At 31.8% G+C, this 23,002-nt stretch overlaps 8 non-coding genes across 8 annotated transcripts; all 8 read right to left on the bottom strand.

Moving 5' to 3' along the window:
* Positions 1-5,084: 5,084 nt before the first annotated feature.
* TRNAW-CCA (transfer RNA tryptophan (anticodon CCA)) lies at positions 5,085-5,156 on the bottom strand. The gene has a single exon. It is a non-coding gene; the product is annotated as a tRNA-Trp (tRNA).
* A 1,755-nt stretch (positions 5,157-6,911) lies between these two features.
* Positions 6,912-6,983, bottom strand: TRNAW-CCA (transfer RNA tryptophan (anticodon CCA)). The gene has a single exon. It is a non-coding gene; the product is annotated as a tRNA-Trp (tRNA).
* Positions 6,984-8,738: 1,755 nt separating this feature from the next.
* Positions 8,739-8,810, bottom strand: TRNAW-CCA (transfer RNA tryptophan (anticodon CCA)). The gene has a single exon. It is a non-coding gene; the product is annotated as a tRNA-Trp (tRNA).
* A 4,197-nt stretch (positions 8,811-13,007) lies between these two features.
* Positions 13,008-13,079, bottom strand: TRNAW-CCA (transfer RNA tryptophan (anticodon CCA)). The gene has a single exon. It is a non-coding gene; the product is annotated as a tRNA-Trp (tRNA).
* A 1,150-nt stretch (positions 13,080-14,229) lies between these two features.
* On the bottom strand, positions 14,230-14,301 carry TRNAW-CCA (transfer RNA tryptophan (anticodon CCA)). The gene has a single exon. It is a non-coding gene; the product is annotated as a tRNA-Trp (tRNA).
* Positions 14,302-15,451: 1,150 nt separating this feature from the next.
* Positions 15,452-15,523, bottom strand: TRNAW-CCA (transfer RNA tryptophan (anticodon CCA)). Its single transcript has one exon. It is a non-coding gene; the product is annotated as a tRNA-Trp (tRNA).
* Positions 15,524-20,946: 5,423 nt separating this feature from the next.
* Positions 20,947-21,018, bottom strand: TRNAW-CCA (transfer RNA tryptophan (anticodon CCA)). The gene has a single exon. It is a non-coding gene; the product is annotated as a tRNA-Trp (tRNA).
* A 1,150-nt stretch (positions 21,019-22,168) lies between these two features.
* On the bottom strand, positions 22,169-22,240 carry TRNAW-CCA (transfer RNA tryptophan (anticodon CCA)). The gene has a single exon. It is a non-coding gene; the product is annotated as a tRNA-Trp (tRNA).
* Positions 22,241-23,002: the final 762 nt, after the last annotated feature.

Genomic DNA, 23,002 nt, shown 5'->3' with positions numbered 1-23,002 from the left:
AGTAAAGTTTAATCTAAACTGGATATTTTTAGTATTATAATTATAAGAACTGATAAGAAGGTGAGATATTTAATGACTATGTGCTAGTGATATAGGTATCAGTTTGAGCTATAATCACATTATTGAAAGTAGACAACAATCTTAGTATTTAGTTTCTTGTATAGTATTTTTTTGGCAGAAAAGAGCACTTTATCTTCAAAATGACAACTGACCCCAACGTGATTAGAACATGCAACCTTCTGATCTGGAGACAGACGCGCTACCGTTGCACCACGAGGTCTCTTGTTAAATCTGATTCAGTAGATTTTTCTGGTGGTTTATATTACAAATAGATCATCTGCTTATACTAAACCTTGAATTAGGTAGTTGTCAAGCAAACAAATCTACCTCCTCTGTAACAAAACAAAAAGATATGTCTGGTGGTTTTTCCTTTAGTGTATAATTTTTATTCATCACAGTATAGGTCATTTGAATGGAAAAAGTCATCCATAAAATCAAATTGGTACTAAATGCATTGTTAAAATAGACAAGTGATGGTAGTGATCCAAAATTGATCCAGAAAAGCTAATTGCTTTTAAATGTATTGTTACATTACAGACATTTAGAGTTGGCCTTCAAGTAACGTATTCTCTAAACTGGACATTTTTTGTATAATAATTATGAGAACTGATAAGAATGTGAGTTATTTAATGACTATGTGCTAGTGATATAGGTATCAGTTTGAGGTATAATCACATTATTGAAAGTAGATAACAATCTTGGTAATTAGTTTCTAGCATAGTATTATTGGGCAGAATAGAGCATTTTATCTTCAAAATGATAACCGACCCTGACGTGATTTGAACACGCAACCTTCTAATCTTGAGTCAGATGAGCTAACGTTGCCTCTTATTAAAACTGACTCAGTAGATTTTCTGGTGGTTTATATTACAAATAGTTCATCTGCTTATGCTAAACCTTGAATTAGGTAGTTGTCAAGCAAACAAGCCTACATCCTTGGTAACAAAACAAAAAGATATGTATTCTGGTTTTTCCTTCAGTGTAGAGTTTTTATGCCTCATAGTATACGTCATGTGAATGTAAAAAGTCATCTTTAAAATCAAATTGGTACTAAATGTATTTCTAAAAAATACAAGTGACGGCAGTGATCCAAAATTGATCCAGAAAAGCTAATTGCTTTTAAATGCATTGTTACATTACAGACATTTAGAGTTGGCCTTCAAGTAAAGTTTAATCTAAACTGGATATTTTTAGTATTATAATTATGAGAACTGATAAGAAGGTGAGATATTTAATGACTATGTGCTAGTGATATAGGTATCAGTTTGAGCTATAATCACATTATTGAAAGTAGACAACAATCTTAGTATTTAGTTTCTTGTATAGTATTTTTGGGCAGAATAGAGCATTTTTTCTACAAAATGATAACCGACCCTGACGTGATTTGAACACGCAACCTTCTAATATTGAGTCAGATGAGCTAACGTTGCCTCTTATTAAAACTGATTCAGTAGATTTTCTGGTGGTTTATATTACAAATAGTTCATCTGCTTATGCTAAACCTTGAATTAGGTAGTTGTCAAGCAAACAAGCTTACATCCTTGGTATCAAAACAAAAAGATATGTATTCTGGTTTTTCCTTCAGTGTAGAGTTTTTATGCCTCATAGTATACGTCATGTGAATGGAAAAAGTCATCTTTAAAATCAAATTGGTACTAAATGTATTTCTAAAAAAGACAAGAGACGGCAGTGATCCAAAATTGATCCAGAAAAGCGAATTGCTTTTAAATGTATTGTTACATTACAGACATTTAGAGTTGGCCTTCAAGTAAAGTTTAATCTAAACTGGATATTTTTAGTATTATAATTATAAGAACTGATAAGAAGGTGAGATATTTAATGACTATGTGCTAGTGATATAGGTATCAGTTTGAGCTATAATCACATTATTGAAAGTAGACAACAATCTTAGTATTTAGTTTCTTGTATAGTATTTTTTTGGCAGAAAAGAGCACTTTATCTTCAAAATGACAACTGACCCCGACGTGATTAGAACATGCAACCTTCTGATCTGGAGACAGACGCGCTACCGTTGCACCACGAGGTCTCTTGTTAAATCTGATTCAGTAGATTTTTCTGGTGGTTTATATTACAAATAGATCATCTGCTTATACTAAACCTTGAATTAGGTAGTTGTCAAGCAAACAAATCTACCTCCTCTGTAACAAAACAAAAAGATATGTCTGGTGGTTTTTCCTTTAGTGTATAATTTTTATTCATCACAGTATAGGTCATTTGAATGGAAAAAGTCATCCATAAAATCAAATTGGTACTAAATGCATTGTTAAAATAGACAAGTGATGGTAGTGATCCAAAATTGATCCAGAAAAGCTAATTGCTTTTAAATGTATTGTTACATTACAGACATATAGAGTTGGCCTTCAAGTAACGTATTCTCTAAACTGGACATTTTTTGTATAATAATTATGAGAACTGATAAGAATGTGAGTTATTTAATGACTATGTGCTAGTGATATAGGTATCAGTTTGAGGTATAATCACATTATTGAAAGTAGATAACAATCTTGGTAATTAGTTTCTAGCATAGTATTTTTGGGCAGAATAGAGCATTTTATCTTCAAAATGATAACCGACCCTGACGTGATTTGAACACGCAACCTTCTAATCTTGAGTCAGATGAGCTAACGTTGCCTCTTATTAAAACTGACTCAGTAGATTTTCTGGTGGTTTATATTACAAATAGTTCATCTGCTTATGCTAAACCTTGAATTAGGTAGTTGTCAAGCAAACAAGCCTACATCCTTGGTAACAAAACAAAAAGATATGTATTCTGGTTTTTCCTTCAGTGTAGAGTTTTTATGCCTCATAGTATACGTCATGTGAATGTAAAAAGTCATCTTTAAAATCAAATTGGTACTAAATGTATTTCTAAAAAATACAAGTGACGGCAGTGATCCAAAATTGATCCAGAAAAGCTAATTGCTTTTAAATGCATTGTTACATTACAGACATTTAGAGTTGGCCTTCAAGTAAAGTTTAATCTAAACTGGATATTTTTAGTATTATAATTATGAGAACTGATAAGAAGGTGAGATATTTAATGACTATGTGCTAGTGATATAGGTATCAGTTTGAGCTATAATCACATTATTGAAAGTAGACAACAATCTTAGTATTTAGTTTCTTGTATAGTATTTTTGGGCAGAATAGAGCATTTTTTCTTCAAAATGATAACCGACCCTGACGTGATTTGAACACGCAACCTTCTAATATTGAGTCAGATGAGCTAACGTTGCCTCTTATTAAAACTGATTCAGTAGATTTTTTGGTGGTTTATATTACAAATAGTTCATCTGCTTATGCTAAACCTTGAATTAGGTAGTTGTCAAGCAAACAAGCTTACATCCTTGGTATCAAAACAAAAAGATATGTATTCTGGTTTTTCCTTCAGTGTAGAGTTTTTATGCCTCATAGTATACGTCATGTGAATGTAAAAAGTCATCTTTAAAATCAAATTGGTACTAAATGTATTTCTAAAAAAGACAAGAGACGGCAGTGATCCAAAATTGATCCAGAAAAGCGAATTGCTTTTAAATGTATTGTTACATTACAGACATTTAGAGTTGGCCTTCAAGTAAAGTTTAATCTAAACTGGATATTTTTAGTATTATAATTATAAGAACTGATAAGAAGGTGAGATATTTAATGACTATGTGCTAGTGATATAGGTATCAGTTTGAGCTATAATCACATTATTGAAAGTAGACAACAATCTTAGTATTTAGTTTCTTGTATAGTATTTTTTTGGCAGAAAAGAGCACTTTATCTTCAAAATGACAACTGACCCCGACGTGATTAGAACATGCAACCTTCTGATCTGGAGACAGACGCGCTACCGTTGCGCCACGAGGTCTCTTGTTAAATCCGATTCAGTAGATTTTTCTGGTGGTTTATATTACAAATAGATCATCTGCTTATACTAAACCTTGAATTAGGTAGTTGTCAAGCAAACAAATCTACCTCCTCTGTAACAAAACAAAAAGATATGTCTGGTGGTTTTTCCTTTAGTGTATAATTTTTATTCATCACCGTATAGGTCATTTGAATGGAAAAAGTCATCCAGAAAATCAAATTGGTACTAAATGTATTGTTAAAATAGACAAGTGATGGTAGTGATCCAAAATTGATCCAGAAAAGCTAATTGCTTTTAAATGTATTGTTACATTACGGACATTTAGAGTTGGCCTTCAAGTAACGTATTCTCTAAACTGGATATATTTTGTATAATAATTATGAGAACTGATAAGAATGTGAGTTATTTAATGACTATGTGCTAGTGATATAGGTATCAGTTTGAGGTATAATCACATTATTGAAAGTAGATAACAATCTTGGTAATTAGTTTTTAGTATAGTATTTTTGGGAAGAATAGAGCATTTTATCTTCAAAATGATAACCGACCCTGACGTGATTTGAACACGCAACCTTCTAATCTTGAGTCAGATGAGCTAACGTTGCCTCTTATTAAAACTGATTCAGTAGATTTTCTGGTGGTTTATATTACAAATAGTTCATCTGCTTATGCTAAACCTTGAATTAGGTAGTTGTCAAGCAAACAAGCCTACATCCTTGGTAACAAAACAAAAAGATATGTATTCTGGTTTTTCCTTCAGTGTAGAGTTTTTATGCCTCATAGTATACGTCATGTGAATGTAAAAAGTCATCTTTAAAATCAAATTGGTACTAAATGTATTTCTAAAAAAGACAAGTGACGGCAGTGATCCAAAATTGATCCAGAAAAGCTAATTGCTTTTAAATGTATTGTTACATTACAGACATTTAGAGTTGGCCTTCAAGTAAAGTTTAATCTAAACTGGATATTTTTAGTATTATAATTATGAGAACTGATAAGAAGGTGGGATATTTAATGACTATGTGCTAGTGATATAGGTATCAGTTTGAGCTATAATCACATTATTGAAAGTAGACAACAATCTTAGTATTTAGTTTCTTGTATAGTATCTTTTTGGCAGAAAAGAGCATTTTATCTTCAAAATGACAACTGACCCCGATGTGATTTGAACACGCAACCTTCTGATCTGGAGTCAGACGCGCTACCGTTGCGCCACGAGGTCTCTTGTTAAATCCGATTCAGTAGTTTTTTCTGGTGGTTTATATTACAAATAGATCATCTGCTTATACTAAACCTTGAATTAGGTAGTTTTATAGCAAACAAACCTTCATCCTCAGTAACAAAACAAAAATATATGTCTGGTGGTTTTTCCTTTAGTGTATAATTTTTATTCATCACAGTATAGGTCATTTGAATGGAAAAAGTCATCCATAAAATCAAATTGGTACTAAATGCATTGTTAAAATAGACAAGTGATGGTAGTGATCCAAAATTGATCCAGAAAAGCTAATTGCTTTTAAATGTATTGTTACATTACAGACATTTAGAGTTGGCCTTCAAGTAACGTATTCTCTAAACTGGACATTTTTTGTATAATAATTATGAGAACTGATAAGAATGTGAGTTATTTAATGACTATGTGCTAGTGATATAGGTATCAGTTTGAGGTATAATCACATTATTGAAAGTAGATAACAATCTTGGTAATTAGTTTCTAGCATAGTATTATTGGGCAGAATAGAGCATTTTATCTTCAAAATGATAACCGACCCTGACGTGATTTGAACACGCAACCTTCTAATCTTGAGTCAGATGAGCTAACGTTGCCTCTTATTAAAACTGACTCAGTAGATTTTCTGGTGGTTTATATTACAAATAGTTCATCTGCTTATGCTAAACCTTGAATTAGGTAGTTGTCAAGCAAACAAGCCTACATCCTTGGTAACAAAACAAAAAGATATGTATTCTGGTTTTTCCTTCAGTGTAGAGTTTTTATGCCTCATAGTATACGTCATGTGAATGTAAAAAGTCATCTTTAAAATCAAATTGGTACTAAATGTATTTCTAAAAAATACAAGTGACGGCAGTGATCCAAAATTGATCCAGAAAAGCTAATTGCTTTTAAATGCATTGTTACATTACAGACATTTAGAGTTGGCCTTCAAGTAAAGTTTAATCTAAACTGGATATTTTTAGTATTATAATTATGAGAACTGATAAGAAGGTGAGATATTTAATGACTATGTGCTAGTGATATAGGTATCAATTTGAGCTATAATCACATTATTGAAAGTAGACAACAATCTTAGTATTTAGTTTCTTGTATAGTATTTTTGGGCAGAATAGAGCATTTTTTCTTCAAAATGATAACCGACCCTGACGTGATTTGAACACGCAACCTTCTAATATTGAGTCAGATGAGCTAACGTTGCCTCTTATTAAAACTGATTCAGTAGATTTTCTGGTGGTTTATATTACAAATAGTTCATCTGCTTATGCTAAACCTTGAATTAGGTAGTTGTCAAGCAAACAAGCTTACATCCTTGGTATCAAAACAAAAAGATATGTATTCTGGTTTTTCCTTCAGTGTAGAGTTTTTATGCCTCATAGTATACGTCATGTGAATGGAAAAAGTCATCTTTAAAATCAAATTGGTACTAAATGTATTTCTAAAAAAGACAAGAGACGGCAGTGATCCAAAATTGATCCAGAAAAGCGAATTGCTTTTAAATGTATTGTTACATTACAGACATTTAGAGTTGGCCTTCAAGTAAAGTTTAATCTAAACTGGATATTTTTAGTATTATAATTATAAGAACTGATAAGAAGGTGAGATATTTAATGACTATGTGCTAGTGATATAGGTATCAGTTTGAGCTATAATCACATTATTGAAAGTAGACAACAATCTTAGTATTTAGTTTCTTGTATAGTATTTTTTTGGCAGAAAAGAGCACTTTATCTTCAAAATGACAACTGACCCCGACGTGATTAGAACATGCAACCTTCTGATCTGGAGTCAGACGCGCTACCGTTGCGCCACGAGGTCTCTTGTTAAATCCGATTCAGTAGATTTTTCTGGTGGTTTATATTACAAATAGATCATCTGCTTATACTAAACCTTGAATTAGGTAGTTTTATAGCAAACAAACCTTCATCCTCAGTAACAAAACAAAAATATATGTCTGGTGGTTTTTCCTTTAGTGTATAATTTTTATTCATCACAGTATAGGTCATTTGAATGGAAAAAGTCATCCATAAAATCAAATTGGTACTAAATGCATTGTTAAAATAGACAAGTGATGGTAGTGATCCAAAATTGATCCAGAAAAGCTAATTGCTTTTAAATGTATTGTTACATTACAGACATTTAGAGTTGGCCTTCAAGTAACGTATTCTCTAAACTGGACATTTTTTGTATAATAATTATGAGAACTGATAAGAATGTGAGTTATTTAATGACTATGTGCTAGTGATATAGGTATCAGTTTGAGGTATAATCACATTATTGAAAGTAGATAACAATCTTGGTAATTAGTTTCTAGCATAGTATTTTTGGGCAGAATAGAGCATTTTATCTTCAAAATGATAACCGACCCTGACGTGATTTGAACACGCAACCTTCTAATCTTGAGTCAGATGAGCTAACGTTGCCTCTTATTAAAACTGACTCAGTAGATTTTCTGGTGGTTTATATTACAAATAGTTCATCTGCTTATGCTAAACCTTGAATTAGGTAGTTGTCAAGCAAACAAGCCTACATCCTTGGTAACAAAACAAAAAGATATGTATTCTGGTTTTTCCTTCAGTGTAGAGTTTTTATGCCTCATAGTATACGTCATGTGAATGTAAAAAGTCATCTTTAAAATCAAATTGGTACTAAATGTATTTCTAAAAAATACAAGTGACGGCAGTGATCCAAAATTGATCCAGAAAAGCTAATTGCTTTTAAATGCATTGTTACATTACAGACATTTAGAGTTGGCCTTCAAGTAAAGTTTAATCTAAACTGGATATTTTTAGTATTATAATTATGAGAACTGATAAGAAGGTGAGATATTTAATGACTATGTGCTAGTGATATAGGTATCAGTTTGAGCTATAATCACATTATTGAAAGTAGACAACAATCTTAGTATTTAGTTTCTTGTATAGTATTTTTGGGCAGAATAGAGCATTTTTTCTTCAAAATGATAACCGACCCTGACGTGATTTGAACACGCAACCTTCTAATATTGAGTCAGATGAGCTAACGTTGCCTCTTATTAAAACTGATTCAGTAGATTTTCTGGTGGTTTATATTACAAATAGTTCATCTGCTTATGCTAAACCTTGAATTAGGTAGTTGTCAAGCAAACAAGCTTACATCCTTGGTATCAAAACAAAAAGATATGTATTCTGGTTTTTCCTTCAGTGTAGAGTTTTTATGCCTCATAGTATACGTCATGTGAATGGAAAAAGTCATCTTTAAAATCAAATTGGTACTAAATGTATTTCTAAAAAAGACAAGAGACGGCAGTGATCCAAAATTGATCCAGAAAAGCGAATTGCTTTTAAATGTATTGTTACATTACAGACATTTAGAGTTGGCCTTCAAGTAAAGTTTAATCTAAACTGGATATTTTTAGTATTATAATTATAAGAACTGATAAGAAGGTGAGATATTTAATGACTATGTGCTAGTGATATAGGTATCAGTTTGAGCTATAATCACATTATTGAAAGTAGACAACAATCTTAGTATTTAGTTTCTTGTATAGTATTTTTTTGGCAGAAAAGAGCACTTTATCTTCAAAATGACAACTGACCCCGACGTGATTAGAACATGCAACCTTCTGATCTGGAGTCAGACGCGCTACCGTTGCGCCACGAGGTCTCTTGTTAAATCCGATTCAGTAGATTTTTCTGGTGGTTTATATTACAAATAGATCATCTGCTTATACTAAACCTTGAATTAGGTAGTTTTATAGCAAACAAACCTTCATCCTCAGTAACAAAACAAAAATATATGTCTGGTGGTTTTTCCTTTAGTGTATAATTTTTATTCATCACAGTATAGGTCATTTGAATGGAAAAAGTCATCCATAAAATCAAATTGGTACTAAATGCATTGTTAAAATAGACAAGTGATGGTAGTGATCCAAAATTGATCCAGAAAAGCTAATTGCTTTTAAATGTATTGTTACATTACAGACATTTAGAGTTGGCCTTCAAGTAACGTATTCTCTAAACTGGACATTTTTTGTATAATAATTATGAGAACTGATAAGAATGTGAGTTATTTAATGACTATGTGCTAGTGATATAGGTATCAGTTTGAGGTATAATCACATTATTGAAAGTAGATAACAATCTTGGTAATTAGTTTCTAGTATAGTATTTTTGGGCAGAATAGAGCATTTTATCTAAAAAATGATAACCGACCCTGACGTGATTTGAACACGCAACCTTCTAATCTTGAGTCAGATGAGCTAACGTTGCCTCTTATTAAAACTGACTCAGTAGATTTTCTGGTGGTTTATATTACAAATAGTTCATCTGCTTATGCTAAACCTTGAATTAGGTAGTTGTCAAGCAAACAAGCCTACATCCTTGGTAACAAAACAAAAAGATATGTATTCTGGTTTTTCCTTCAGTGTAGAGTTTTTATGCCTCATAGTATACGTCATGTGAATATAAAAAGTCATCTTTAAAATCAAATTGGTACTATATGTATTTCTAAAAAAGACAAGTGACGGCAGTGATCCAAAATTGATCCAGAAAAGCTAATTGCTTTTAAATGTATTGTTACATTACAGACATTTAGAGTTGGCCTTCAAGTAAAGTTTAATCTAAACTGGATATTTTTAGTATTATAATTATGAGAACTGATAAGAAGGTGAGAAATTTAATGACTATGTGCTAGTGATATAGGTATCAGTTTGAGCTATAATCACATTATTGAAAGTAGACAACAATCTTAGTATTTAGTTTCTTGTATAGCATTTTTGGGCAGAATAGAGCATTTTATCTTCAAAATGATAACCGACCCTGACGTGATTTGAACACGCAACCTTCTAATATTGAGTCAGATGAGCTAACGTTGCCTCTTCTTAAAACTGATTCAGTAGATTTTCTGGTGGTTTATATTACAAATAGTTCATCTGCTTATGCTAAACCTTGAATTAGGTAGTTGTCAAGCAAACAAGCTTACATCCTTGGTATCAAAACAAAAAGATATGTATTCTGGTTTTTCCTTCAGTGTAGAGTTTTTATGCCTCATAGTATACGTCATGTGAATGGAAAAAGTCATCTTTAAAATCAAATTGGTACTAAATGTATTTCTAAAAAAGACAAGAGACGGCAGTGATCCAAAATTGATCCAGAAAAGTGAATTGCTTTTAAATGTATTGTTACATTACAGACATTTAGAGTTGGCCTTCAAGTAAAGTTTAATCTAAACTGGATATTTTTAGTATTATAATTATGAGAACTGATAAGAAGGTGAGATATTTAATGACTATGTGCTAGTGATATAGGTATCAGTTTGAGCTATAATCACATTATTGAAAGTAGACAGCAATCTTAGTATTTAGTTTCTTGTATAGTATTTTTTTGGCAGAAAAGAGCATTTAATCTTCAAAATGACAACTGACCCTGACGTGATTTGAACACGCAACCTTCTGATCTGGAGTCAGACCCGCTACCGTTGCCCCACGAGGTCTCTTATTAAAACTGATTCTGTAGATTTTTCTGGTGGTTTATATTACAAATAGATCATCTGCTTATACTAAACCTTGAATTAGGTAGTTGTCAAGCAAACAAACCTACATCCTCGGTAACAAAACAAAAAGATATGTCTGGTGGTTTTTCCTTTAGTGTATAATTTTTATTCATCACAGTATAGGTCATTTGAATGGAAAAAGTCATCCATAAAATCAAATTGGTACTAAATGTATTGTTAAAATAGACAAGTGATGGTAGTGATCCAAAACTGATCCAGAAAAGCTAATTGCTTTTAAATGTATTGTTACATTACAGACATTTAGAGTTGGCCTTCAAGTAACGTATTCTCTAAACTGGATATTTTTTGTGTAATAATTATGAGAACTGATAAGAATGTGAGTTATTTAATGACTATGTGCTAGTGATATAGGTATCAGTTTGAGGTATAATCACATTATTGAAAGTAGATAACAATCTTGGTAATTAGTTTCTAGTATAGTATTTTTGGGCAGAATAGAGCATTTTGTCTTCAAAATGATAACCGACCCTGACGTGATTTGAACACGCAACCTTCTAATCTTGAGTCAGATGAGCTAACGTTGCCTCTTATTAAAACTGATTCAGTAGATTTTCTGGTGGTTTATATTACAAATAGTTCATCTGCTTATGCTAAACCTTGAATTAGGTAGTTGTCAAGCAAACAAGCTTACATCCTTGGTATCAAAACAAAAAGATATGTATTCTGGTTTTTCCTTCAGTGTAGAGTTTTTATGCCTCATAGTATACGTCATGTGAATGTAAAAAGTCATCTTTAAAATCAAATTGGTACTAAATGTATTTCTAAAAAAGACAAGAGACGGCAGTGATCCAAAATTGATCCAGAAAAGCGAATTGCTTTTAAATGTATTATTACATTACAGACATTTAGAGTTGGCCTTCAAGTAAAGTTTAATCTAAACTGGATATTTTTAGTATTATAATTATAAGAACTGATAAGAAGGTGAGATATTTAATGACTATGTGCTAGTGATATAGGTATCAGTTTGAGCTATAATCACATTATTGAAAGTAGACAACAATCTTAGTATTTAGTTTCTTGTATAGTATTTTTTTGGCAGAAAAGAGCACTTTATCTTCAAAATGACAACTGACCCCGACGTGATTAGAACATGCAACCTTCTGATCTGGAGACAGACGCGCTACCGTTGCACCACGAGGTCTCTTGTTAAATCTGATTCTGTAGATTTTTCTGGTGGTTTATATTACAAATAGATCATCTGCTTATACTAAACCTTGAATTAGGTAGTTGTCAAGCAAACAAACCTACATCCTCGGTAACAAAACAAAAAGATATGTCTGGTGGTTTTTCCTTTAGTGTATAATTTTTCTTCATCACAGTATAGGTCATTTGAATGGAAAAAGTCATCCATAAAATCAAATTGGTACTAAATGTATTGTTAAAATAGACAAGTGATGGTAGTGATCCAAAATTGATCCAGAAAAGCTAATTGCTTTTAAATGTATAGTTACATTACAGACATTTAGAGTTGGCCTTCAAGTAACGTATTCTCTAAACTGGATATTTTTTGTATAATAATTATGAGAACTGATAAGAATGAGTGATTTAATGACTATGTGCTAGTGATATAGGTATCAGTTTGAGCTATAATCACATTATTGAAAGTAGATAACAATCTTGGTAATTAGTTTCTAGTATAGTATTTTTGGGCAGAATAGAGCATTTTATCTTCAAAATGATAACCGACCCTGACGTGATTTGAACACACAACCTTCTAATCTTGAGTCAGATGAGCTAACGTTGCCTCTTATTAAAACTGATTCAGTAGATTTTCTGGTGGTTTATATTACAAATAGTTCATCTGCTTATGCTAAACCTTGAATTAGGTAGTTGTCAAGCAAACAAACCTACATCCTTGGTAACAAAACAAAAAGATATGTATTCTGGTTTTTCCTTCAGTGTAGAGTTTTTATGCCTCATAGTATACGTCATGTGAATGGAAAAAGTCATCTTTAAAATCAAATTGGTACTAAATGTATTTCTAAAAAAGACAAGTGATGGCAGTGATCCAAAATTGATCCAGAAAAGCTAATTGCTTTTAAATGTATTGTTACATTACAGACATTTAGAGTTGGCCTTCAAGTAAAGTTTAATCTAAACTGGATATTTTTAGTTTTATAATTATGAGAACTGATAAGAAGGTGAGATATTTAATGACTATGTGCTAGTGATATAGGTATCAGTTTGAGCTATAATCACATTATTGAAAGTAGACAGCAATCTTAGTATTTAGTTTCTTGTATAGTATTTTTTTGGCAGAAAAGATCATTTAATCTTCAAAAAGACCACTGACCCCGACGTGATTTGAACACACAACCTTCTGATCTGGAGTCAGACACGCTACCATTGCGCCACGAGGTCTCTTGTTAAGTCCGATTCAGTAGATTTTTCTGGTGGTTAATATTACAAATAGATCATCTGCTTATACTAAACCTTGATTTAGGTAGTTGTCAAGCAAACAAACCTTCATCCTCAGTAACAAAACAAAAAGATATTTCTGGTGGTTTTTCCTTTAGTGTATAATTTTTATTCATCACAGTATAGGTCATTTGAATGGAAAAAGTCATCCATAAAATCAAATTGGTCCTAAATGCATTGTTAAAATAGACAAGTGATGGTAGTGATCCAAAATTGATCCAGAAAAGCTAATTGCTTTTAAATGTATTGTTACATTACAGACATTTAGAGTTGGGCTTCAAGTAACGTATTCTCTAAACTGGATATTTTTTGTATAATAATTATGAGAACTGATAAGAATGTGAGTTATTTAATGACTATGTGCTAGTGATATAGGTATCAGTTTGAGGTAAAATCACATAATTGAAAGTAGATAACAATCTTGGTAATTAGTTTCTAGTATAGTATTTTTGGGCAGAATAGAGCATTTTATCTTCTAAATGATAACCGACCCTGACGTGATTTGAACACGCAACCTTCTAATCTTGAGTCAGATGAGCTAACGTTGCCTCTTATTAAAACTGATTCAGTAGATTTTCTGGTGGTTTATATTACAAATAGTTCATCTGCTTATGCTAAACCTTGAATTAGGTAGTTGTCAAGCAAACAAGCCTACATCCTTGGTAACAAAACAAAAAGATATGTATTCTGGTTTTTCCTTCAGTGTAGAGTTTTTATGCCTCATAGTATACGTCATGTGAATGTAAAAAGTCATCTTTAAAACCAAACTGGTACTAAATGTATTTCTAAAAAAGACAAGTGACGGCAGTGATCCAAAATTGATCCAGAAAAGCGAATTGGTTTTAAATGTATTATTACATTACAGACATTTAGAGTTGGCCTTCAAGTAAAGTTTAATCTAAACTGGATATTTTTAGTATTATAATTATGAGAACTGATAAGAAGGTGAGATATTTAATGACTATGTGCTAGTGATATAGGTATCAGTTTGAGCTATAATCACATTATTGAAAGTAGTCAACAATCTTAGTATTTAGTTTCTTGTATAGTATTTTTTTTTCAGAAAAGAGCATTTAATCTTCAAAATGACAACTGACCCCGACGTGATTTGAACACGCAACCTTCTGATCTGGAGTCAGACGCGCTACTGTTGCGCCACGAGTTCTCTTGTTAAATCTGATTCTGTAGATTTTTCTGGTGGTTTATATTACAAATAGATCATCTGCTTATACTAAACCTTGCATTAGGTAGTTGTCAAGCAAACAAACCTACATCCTCGGTAACAAAACAAAAAGATATGTCTGGTGGTTTTTCCTTTAGTGTATAATTTTTATTCATCACAGTATAGGTCATTTGAATGGAAAAAGTCATCCATAAAATCAAATTGGTACTAAATGTATTGTTAAAATAGACAAGTGATGGTAGTTATCCAAAATTGATCCAGAAAAGCTAATTGCCTTTAAATGTATTGTTACATTACAGACATTTAGAGTTGGCCTTCAAGTAACGTATTCTCTAAACTGGATATTTTTTGTATAATAATTATGAGAACTGATAAGAATGTGAGTTATTTAATGACTATGTGCTAGTGATATAGGTATCAGTTTGAGGTATAATCACATTATTGAAAGTAGAAAACAATCTTGGTAATTAGTTTCTAGTATAGTATTTTTGGGCAGAATAGAGCATTTTATCTTCAAAATGATAACCGACCCTGACGTGATTTGAACACGCAACCTTCTAATCTTGAGTCAGATGAGCTAACGTTGCCTCTTATTAAAACTGATTCAGTAGATTTTCTGGTGGTTTATATTACAAATAGTTCATCTGCTTATGCTAAACCTTGAATTAGGTAGTTGTCAAGCAAACAAGCTTACATCCTTGGTATCAAAACAAAAAGATATGTATTCTGGTTTTTCCTTCAGTGTAGAGTTTTTATGCCTCATAGTATACGTCATGTGAATGGAAAAAGTCATCTTTAAAATCAAATTGGTACTAAATGTATTTCTAAAAAAGACAAGAGACGGCAGTGATCCAAAATTGATCCAGAAAAGCGAATTGCTTTTAAATGTATTGTTACATTACAGACATTTAGAGTTGGCCTTCAAGTAAAGTTTAATCTAAACTGGATATTTTTAGTATTATAATAATGAGAACTGATAAGAAGGTGAGATATTTAATGACTATGTGCTAGTGATATAGGTATCAGTTTGAGCTATAATCACATTATTGAAAGTAGACAGCAATCTTAGTATTTAGTTTCTTGTATAGTATTTTTTTTGCAGAAAAGAGCATTTAATCTTCAAAAAGACAACTGACCCCGACGTGATTTGAACATGCAACCTTCTGATCTGGAGTCAGACGCGCTACCGTTGCGCCACGAGTTCTCTTGTTAAATCTGATTCTGTAGATTTTTCTGGTGGTTTATATTACAAATAGATCATCTGCTTATACTAAACGTTGAATTAGGTAGTTGTCAAGCAAACAAACCTACATCCTCGGTAACAAAACAAAAAGATATATCTGGTGGTTTTTCCTTTAGTGTATAATTTTTATTCATCACAGTATAGGTCATTTGAATGGAAAAAGTCATCCATAAAATCAAATTGGTACTAAATGTATTGTTAAAATAGACAAGTGATGGTAGTTATCCAAAATTGATCCAGAAAAGCTAATTGCCTTTAAATGTATTGTTACATTACAGACATTTAGAGTTGGCCTTCAAGTAACGTATTCTCTAAACTGGATATTTTTTGTATAATAATTATGAGAACTGATAAGAATGTGAGTTATTTAATGACTATGTGCTAGTGATATAGGTATCAGTTTGAGGTATAATCACATTATTGAAAGTAGATAACAATCTTGGTAATTAGTTTCTAGTATAGTATTTTTGGGCAGAATAGAGCATTTTGTCTTCAAAATGATAACCGACCCTGACGTGATTTGAACACGCAACCTTCTAATCTTGAGTCAGATGAGCTAACGTTGCCTCTTATTAAAACTGATTCAGTAGATTTTCTGGTGGTTTATATTACAAATAGTTCATCTGCTTATGCTAAACCTTGAATTAGGTAGTTGTCAAGCAAACAAGCTTACATCCTTGGTATCAAAACAAAAAGATATGTATTCTGGTTTTTCCTTCAGTGTAGAGTTTTTATGCCTCATAGTATACGTCATGTGAATGGAAAAAGTCATCTTTAAAATCAAATTGGTACTAAATGTATTTCTAAAAAAGACAAGAGATGGCAGTGATCCAAAATTGATCCAGAAAAGCGAATTAGTTTTAAATGTATTGTTACATTACAGACATTTAGAGTTGGCCTTCAAGTAAAGTTTAATCTAAACTGGATATTTTTAGTATTATAATTATGAGAACTGATAAGAAGGTGAGATATTTAATGACTATGTGCTAGTGATATAGGTATCAGTTTGAGCTATAATCACATTATTGAAAGTAGACAACAATCTTAGTATTTAGTTTCTTGTATAGTATTTTTTTGCCAGAAAAGAGCACTTTATCTTCAAAATGACAACTGACCCCGACGTGATTAGAACATGCAACCTTCTGATCTGGAGACAGACGCGCTACCGTTGCGCCACGAGGTCTCTTGTTAAATCCGATTCAGTAGATTTTTCTGGTGGTTTATATTACAAATAGATCATCTGCTTATACTAAACCTTGAATTAGGTAGTTGTCAAGCAAACAAACCTACCTCCTCGGTAACAAAACAAAAAGATATGTCTGGTGGTTTTTCCTTTAGTGTATTATTTTTATTCATCACAGTATAGGTCATTTGAATGGAAAAAGTCATCCATAAAATCAAATTGGTACTAAATGTATTGTTAAAATAGACAAGTGATGGTAGTTATCCAAAATTGATCCAGAAAAGCTAATTGCCTTTAAATGTATTGTTACATTACAGACATTTAGAGTTGGCCTTCAAGTAACGTATTCTCTAAACTGGATATTTTTTGTATAATAATTATGAGAACTGATAAGAATGTGAGTTATTTAATGACTATGTGCTAGTGATATAGGTATCAGTTTGAGGTATAATCACATTATTGAAAGTAGATAACAATCTTGGTAATTAGTTTCTAGTATAGTATTTTTGGGCAGAATAGAGCATTTTGTCTTCAAAATGATAACCGACCCTGACGTGATTTGAACACGCAACCTTCTAATCTTGAGTCAGATGAGCTAACGTTGCCTCTTATTAAAACTGATTCAGTAGATTTTCTGGTGGTTTATATTACAAATAGTTCATCTGCTTATGCTAAACCTTGAATTAGGTAGTTGTCAAGCAAACAAGCTTACATCCTTGGTATCAAAACAAAAAGATATGTATTCTGGTTTTTCCTTCAGTGTAGAGTTTTTATGCCTCATAGTATACGTCATGTGAATGGAAAAAGTCATCTTTAAAATCAAATTGGTACTAAATGTATTTCTAAAAAAGACAAGAGATGGCAGTGATCCAAAATTGATCCAGAAAAGCGAATTAGTTTTAAATGTATTGTTACATTACAGACATTTAGAGTTGGCCTTCAAGTAAAGTTTAATCTAAACTGGATATTTTTAGTATTATAATTATGAGAACTGATAAGAAGGTGAGATATTTAATGACTATGTGCTAGTGATATAGGTATCAGTTTGAGCTATAATCACATTATTGAAAGTAGACAACAATCTTAGTATTTAGTTTCTTGTATAGTATTTTTTTGCCAGAAAAGAGCACTTTATCTTCAAAATGACAACTGACCCCGACGTGATTAGAACATGCAACCTTCTGATCTGGAGACAGACGCGCTACCGTTGCGCCACGAGGTCTCTTGTTAAATCCGATTCAGTAGATTTTTCTGGTGGTTTATATTACAAATAGATCATCTGCTTATACTAAACCTTGAATTAGGTAGTTGTCAAGCAAACAAACCTACCTCCTCGGTAACAAAACAAAAAGATATGTCTGGTGGTTTTTCCTTTAGTGTATAATTTTTATTCATCACCGTATAGGTCATTTGAATGGAAAAAGTCATCCATAAAATCAAATTGGTACTAAATGTATTGTTAAAATAGACAAGTGATGGTAGTGATCCAAAATTGATCCAGAAAAGCTAATTGCTTTTAAATGTATTGTTACATTACAGACATTTAGAGTTGGCCTTCAAGTAACGTATTCTCTAAACTGGATATTTTTTGTATAATAATTATGAGAACTGATAAGAATGTGAATTATTTAATGACTATGTGCTAGTGATATAGGTATCAGTTTGAGGTATAATCACATTATTGAAAGTAGATAACAATCTTGGTAATTAGTTTTTAGTATAGTATTTTTGGGAAGAATAGAGCATTTTATCTTCAAAATGATAACCGACCCTGACGTGATTTGAACACGCAACCTTCTAATCTTGAGTCAGATGAGCTAACGTTGCCTCTTATTAAAACTGATTCAGTAGATTTTCTGGTGGTTTATATTACAAATAGTTCATCTGCTTATGCTAAACCTTGAATTAGGTAGTTGTCAAGCAAACAAGCCTACATCCTTGGTAACAAAACAAAAAGATATGTATTCTGGTTTTTCCTTCAGTGTAGAGTTTTTATGCCTCATAGTATACGTCATGTGAATGTAAAAAGTCATCTTTAAAATCAAATTGGTACTAAATGTATTTCTAAAAAAGACAAGTGACGGCAGTGATACAAAATTGATCCAGAAAAGCTAATTGCTTTTAAATGTATTGTTACATTACAGACATTTAGAGTTGGCCTTCAAGTAAAGTTTAATCTAAACTGGATATTTTTAGTATTATAATTATGAGAACTGATAAGAAGGTGGGATATTTAATGACTATGTGCTAGTGATATAGGTATCAGTTTGAGCTATAATCACATTATTGAAAGTAGACAACAATCTTAGTATTTAGTTTCTTGTATAGTATCTTTTTGGCAGAAAAGAGCATTTTATCTTCAAAATGACAACTGACCCCGATGTGATTTGAACACGCAACCTTTTGATCTGGAGTCAGACACGCTACCGTTGCGCCACAAGGTCTCTTGTTAAATCTGATTCAGTAGATTTTTCTGGTGGTTTATATTACAAATAGATCATCTGCTTATACTAAACCTTGAATTAGGTAGTTGTCAAGCAAACTAACCTTCATCCTCAGTAACAAAACAAAAAGATATGTCTGGTGGTTTTTCCTTTAGTGTATAATTTTTATTCATCACAGTATAGGTCATTTGAATGGAAAAAGTCATCCATAAAATCAAATTGGTACTAAATGCATTGTTAAAATAGACAAGTGATGGTAGTGATCCAAAATTGATCCAGAAAAGCTAATTGCTTTTAAATGTATTGTTACATTACAGACATTTAGAGTTGGCCTTCAAGTAACGTATTCTCTAAACTGGACATTTTTTGTATAATAATTATGAGAACTGATAAGAATGTGAGTTATTTAATGACTATGTGCTAGTGATATAGGTATCAGTTTGAGGTATAATCACATTATTGAAAGTAGATAACAATCTTGGTAATTAGTTTCTAGTATAGTATTTTTGGGCAGAATAGAGCATTTTATCTTCAAAATGATAACCGACCCTGACGTGATTTGAACACGCAACCTTCTAATCTTGAGTCAGATGAGCTAACGTTGCCTCTTATTAAAACTGACTCAGTAGATTTTCTGGTGGTTTATATTACAAATAGTTCATCTGCTTATGCTAAACCTTGAATTAGGTAGTTGTCAAGCAAACAAGCCTACATCCTTGGTAACAAAACAAAAAGATATGTATTCTGGTTTTTCCTTCAGTGTAGAGTTTTTATGCCTCATAGTATACGTCATGTGAATGTAAAATGTCATCTTTAAAATCAAATTGGTACTAAATGTATTTCTAAAAAAGACAAGTGACGGCAGTGATCCAAAATTGATCCAGAAAAGCTAATTGCTTTTAAATGTATTGTTACATTACAGACATTTAGAGTTGGCCTTCAAGTAAAGTTTAATCTAAACTGGATATTTTTAGTATTATAATTATGAGAACTGATAAGAAGGTGAGATATTTAATGACTATGTGCTAGTGATATAGGTATCAGTTTGAGCTATAATCACATTATTGAAAGTAGACAACAATCTTAGTATTTAGTTTCTTGTATAGTATCTTTTTGGCAGAAAAGAGCATTTTATCTTCAAAATGACCACTGACCCCGACGTGATTTGAACACGCAACCTTCTAATATTGAGTCAGATGAGCTAACGTTGCCTCTTATTAAAACTGATTCAGTAGATTTTCTGGTGGTTTATATTACAAATAGTTCATCTGCTTATGCTAAACCTTGAATTAGGTAGTTGTCAAGCAAACAAGCTTACATCCTTGGTATCAAAACAAAAAGATATGTATTCTGGTTTTTCCTTCAGTGTAGAGTTTTTATGCCTCATAGTATACGTCATGTGAATGGAAAAAGTCATCTTTAAAATCAAATTGGTACTAAATGTATTTCTAAAAAAGACAAGAGACGGCAGTGATCCAAAATTGATCCAGAAAAGCGAATTGCTTTTAAATGTATTGTTACATTACAGACATTTAGAGTTGGCCTTCAAGTAAAGTTTAATCTAAACTGGATATTTTTAGTATTATAATTATGAGAACTGATAAGAAGGTGAGATATTTAATGACTATGTGCTAGTGATATAGGTATCAGTTTGAGCTATAATCACATTATTGAAAGTAGTCAACAATCTTAGTATTTAGTTTCTTGTATAGTATTTTTTTTTTCAGAAAAGAGCATTTAATCTTCAAAATGACAACTGACCCCGACGTGATTTGAACACGCAACCTTCTGATCTGGAGTCAGACGCGCTACTGTTGCGCCACGAGTTCTCTTGTTAAATCTGATTCTGTAGATTTTTCTGGTGGTTTATATTACAAATAGATCATCTGCTTATACTAAACCTTGCATTAGGTAGTTGTCAAGCAAACAAACCTACATCCTCGGTAACAAAACAAAAAGATATGTCTGGTGGTTTTTCCTTTAGTGTATAATTTTTATTCATCACAGTATAGGTCATTTGAATGGAAAAAGTCATCCATAAAATCAAATTGGTACTAAATGTATTGTTAAAATAGACAAGTGATGGTAGTTATCCAAAATTGATCCAGAAAAGCTAATTGCCTTTAAATGTATTGTTACATTACAGACATTTAGAGTTGGCCTTCAAGTAACGTATTCTCTAAACTGGATATTTTTTGTATAATAATTATGAGAACTGATAAGAATGTGAGTTATTTAATGACTATGTGCTAGTGATATAGGTATCAGTTTGAGGTATAATCACATTATTGAAAGTAGAAAACAATCTTGGTAATTAGTTTCTAGTATAGTATTTTTGGGCAGAATAGAGCATTTTATCTTCAAAATGATAACCGACCCTGACGTGATTTGAACACGCAACCTTCTAATCTTGAGTCAGATGAGCTAACGTTGCCTCTTATTAAAACTGATTCAGTAGATTTTCTGGTGGTTTATATTACAAATAGTTCATCTGCTTATGCTAAACCTTGAATTAGGTAGTTGTCAAGCAAACAAGCTTACATCCTTGGTATCAAAACAAAAAGATATGTATTCTGGTTTTTCCTTCAGTGTAGAGTTTTTATGCCTCATAGTATACGTCATGTGAATGGAAAAAGTCATCTTTAAAATCAAATTGGTACTAAATGTATTTCTAAAAAAGACAAGAGACGGCAGTGATCCAAAATTGATCCAGAAAAGCGAATTGCTTTTAAATGTATTGTTACATTACAGACATTTAGAGTTGGCCTTCAAGTAAAGTTTAATCTAAACTGGATATTTGTAGTATTATAATTATGAGAACTGATAAGAAGGTGACATATTTAATGACTATGTGCTAGTGATATAGGTATCAGTTTGAGCTATAATCACATTATTGAAAGTAGACAGCAATCTTAGTATTTAGTTTCTTGTATAGTATTTTTTTTGCAGAAAAGAGCATTTAATCTTCAAAAAGACAACTGACCCCGACGTGATTTGAACATGCAACCTTCTGATCTGGAGTCAGACGCGCTACCGTTGCGCCACGAGTTCTCTTGTTAAATCTGATTCTGTAGATTTTTCTGGTGGTTTATATTACAAATAGATCATCTGCTTATACTAAACGTTGAATTAGGTAGTTGTCAAGCAAACAAACCTACATCCTCGGTAACAAAACAAAAAGATATATCTGGTGGTTTTTCCTTTAGTGTATAATTTTTATTCATCACAGTATAGGTCATTTGAATGGAAAAAGTCATCCATAAAATCAAATTGGTACTAAATGTATTGTTAAAATAGACAAGTGATGGTAGTTATCCAAAATTGATCCAGAAAAGCTAATTGCCTTTAAATGTATTGTTACATTACAGACATTTAGAGTTGGCCTTCAAGTAACGTATTCTCTAAACTGGACATTTTTTGTATAATAATTATGAGAACTGATAAGAATGTGAGTTATTTAATGACTATGTGCTAGTGATATAGGTATCAGTTTGAGGTATAATCACATTATTGAAAGTAGATAACAATCTTGGTAATTAGTTTCTAGTATAGTATTTTTGGGCAGAATAGAGCATTTTATCTTCAAAATGATAACCGACCCTGACGTGATTTGAACACGCAACCTTCTAATCTTGAGTCAGATGAGCTAACGTTGCCTCTTATTAAAACTGACTCAGTAGATTTTCTGGTGGTTTATATTACAAATAGTTCATCTGCTTATGCTAAACCTTGAATTAGGTAGTTGTCAAGCAAACAAGCCTACATCCTTGGTAACAAAACAAAAAGATATGTATTCTGGTTTTTCCTTCAGTG

This window comes from Taudactylus pleione, unplaced genomic scaffold (assembly GCF_031769625.1).
Source record: "Taudactylus pleione unplaced genomic scaffold, aTauple2 ptg000393l, whole genome shotgun sequence".
In the NCBI taxonomy this organism is placed as follows: Eukaryota; Metazoa; Chordata; class Amphibia; order Anura; family Myobatrachidae; genus Taudactylus; species Taudactylus pleione.
The sequence above is the reverse complement of the archived record's forward strand: the minus strand, read 5'-3'. Positions and strand labels throughout refer to the sequence as shown.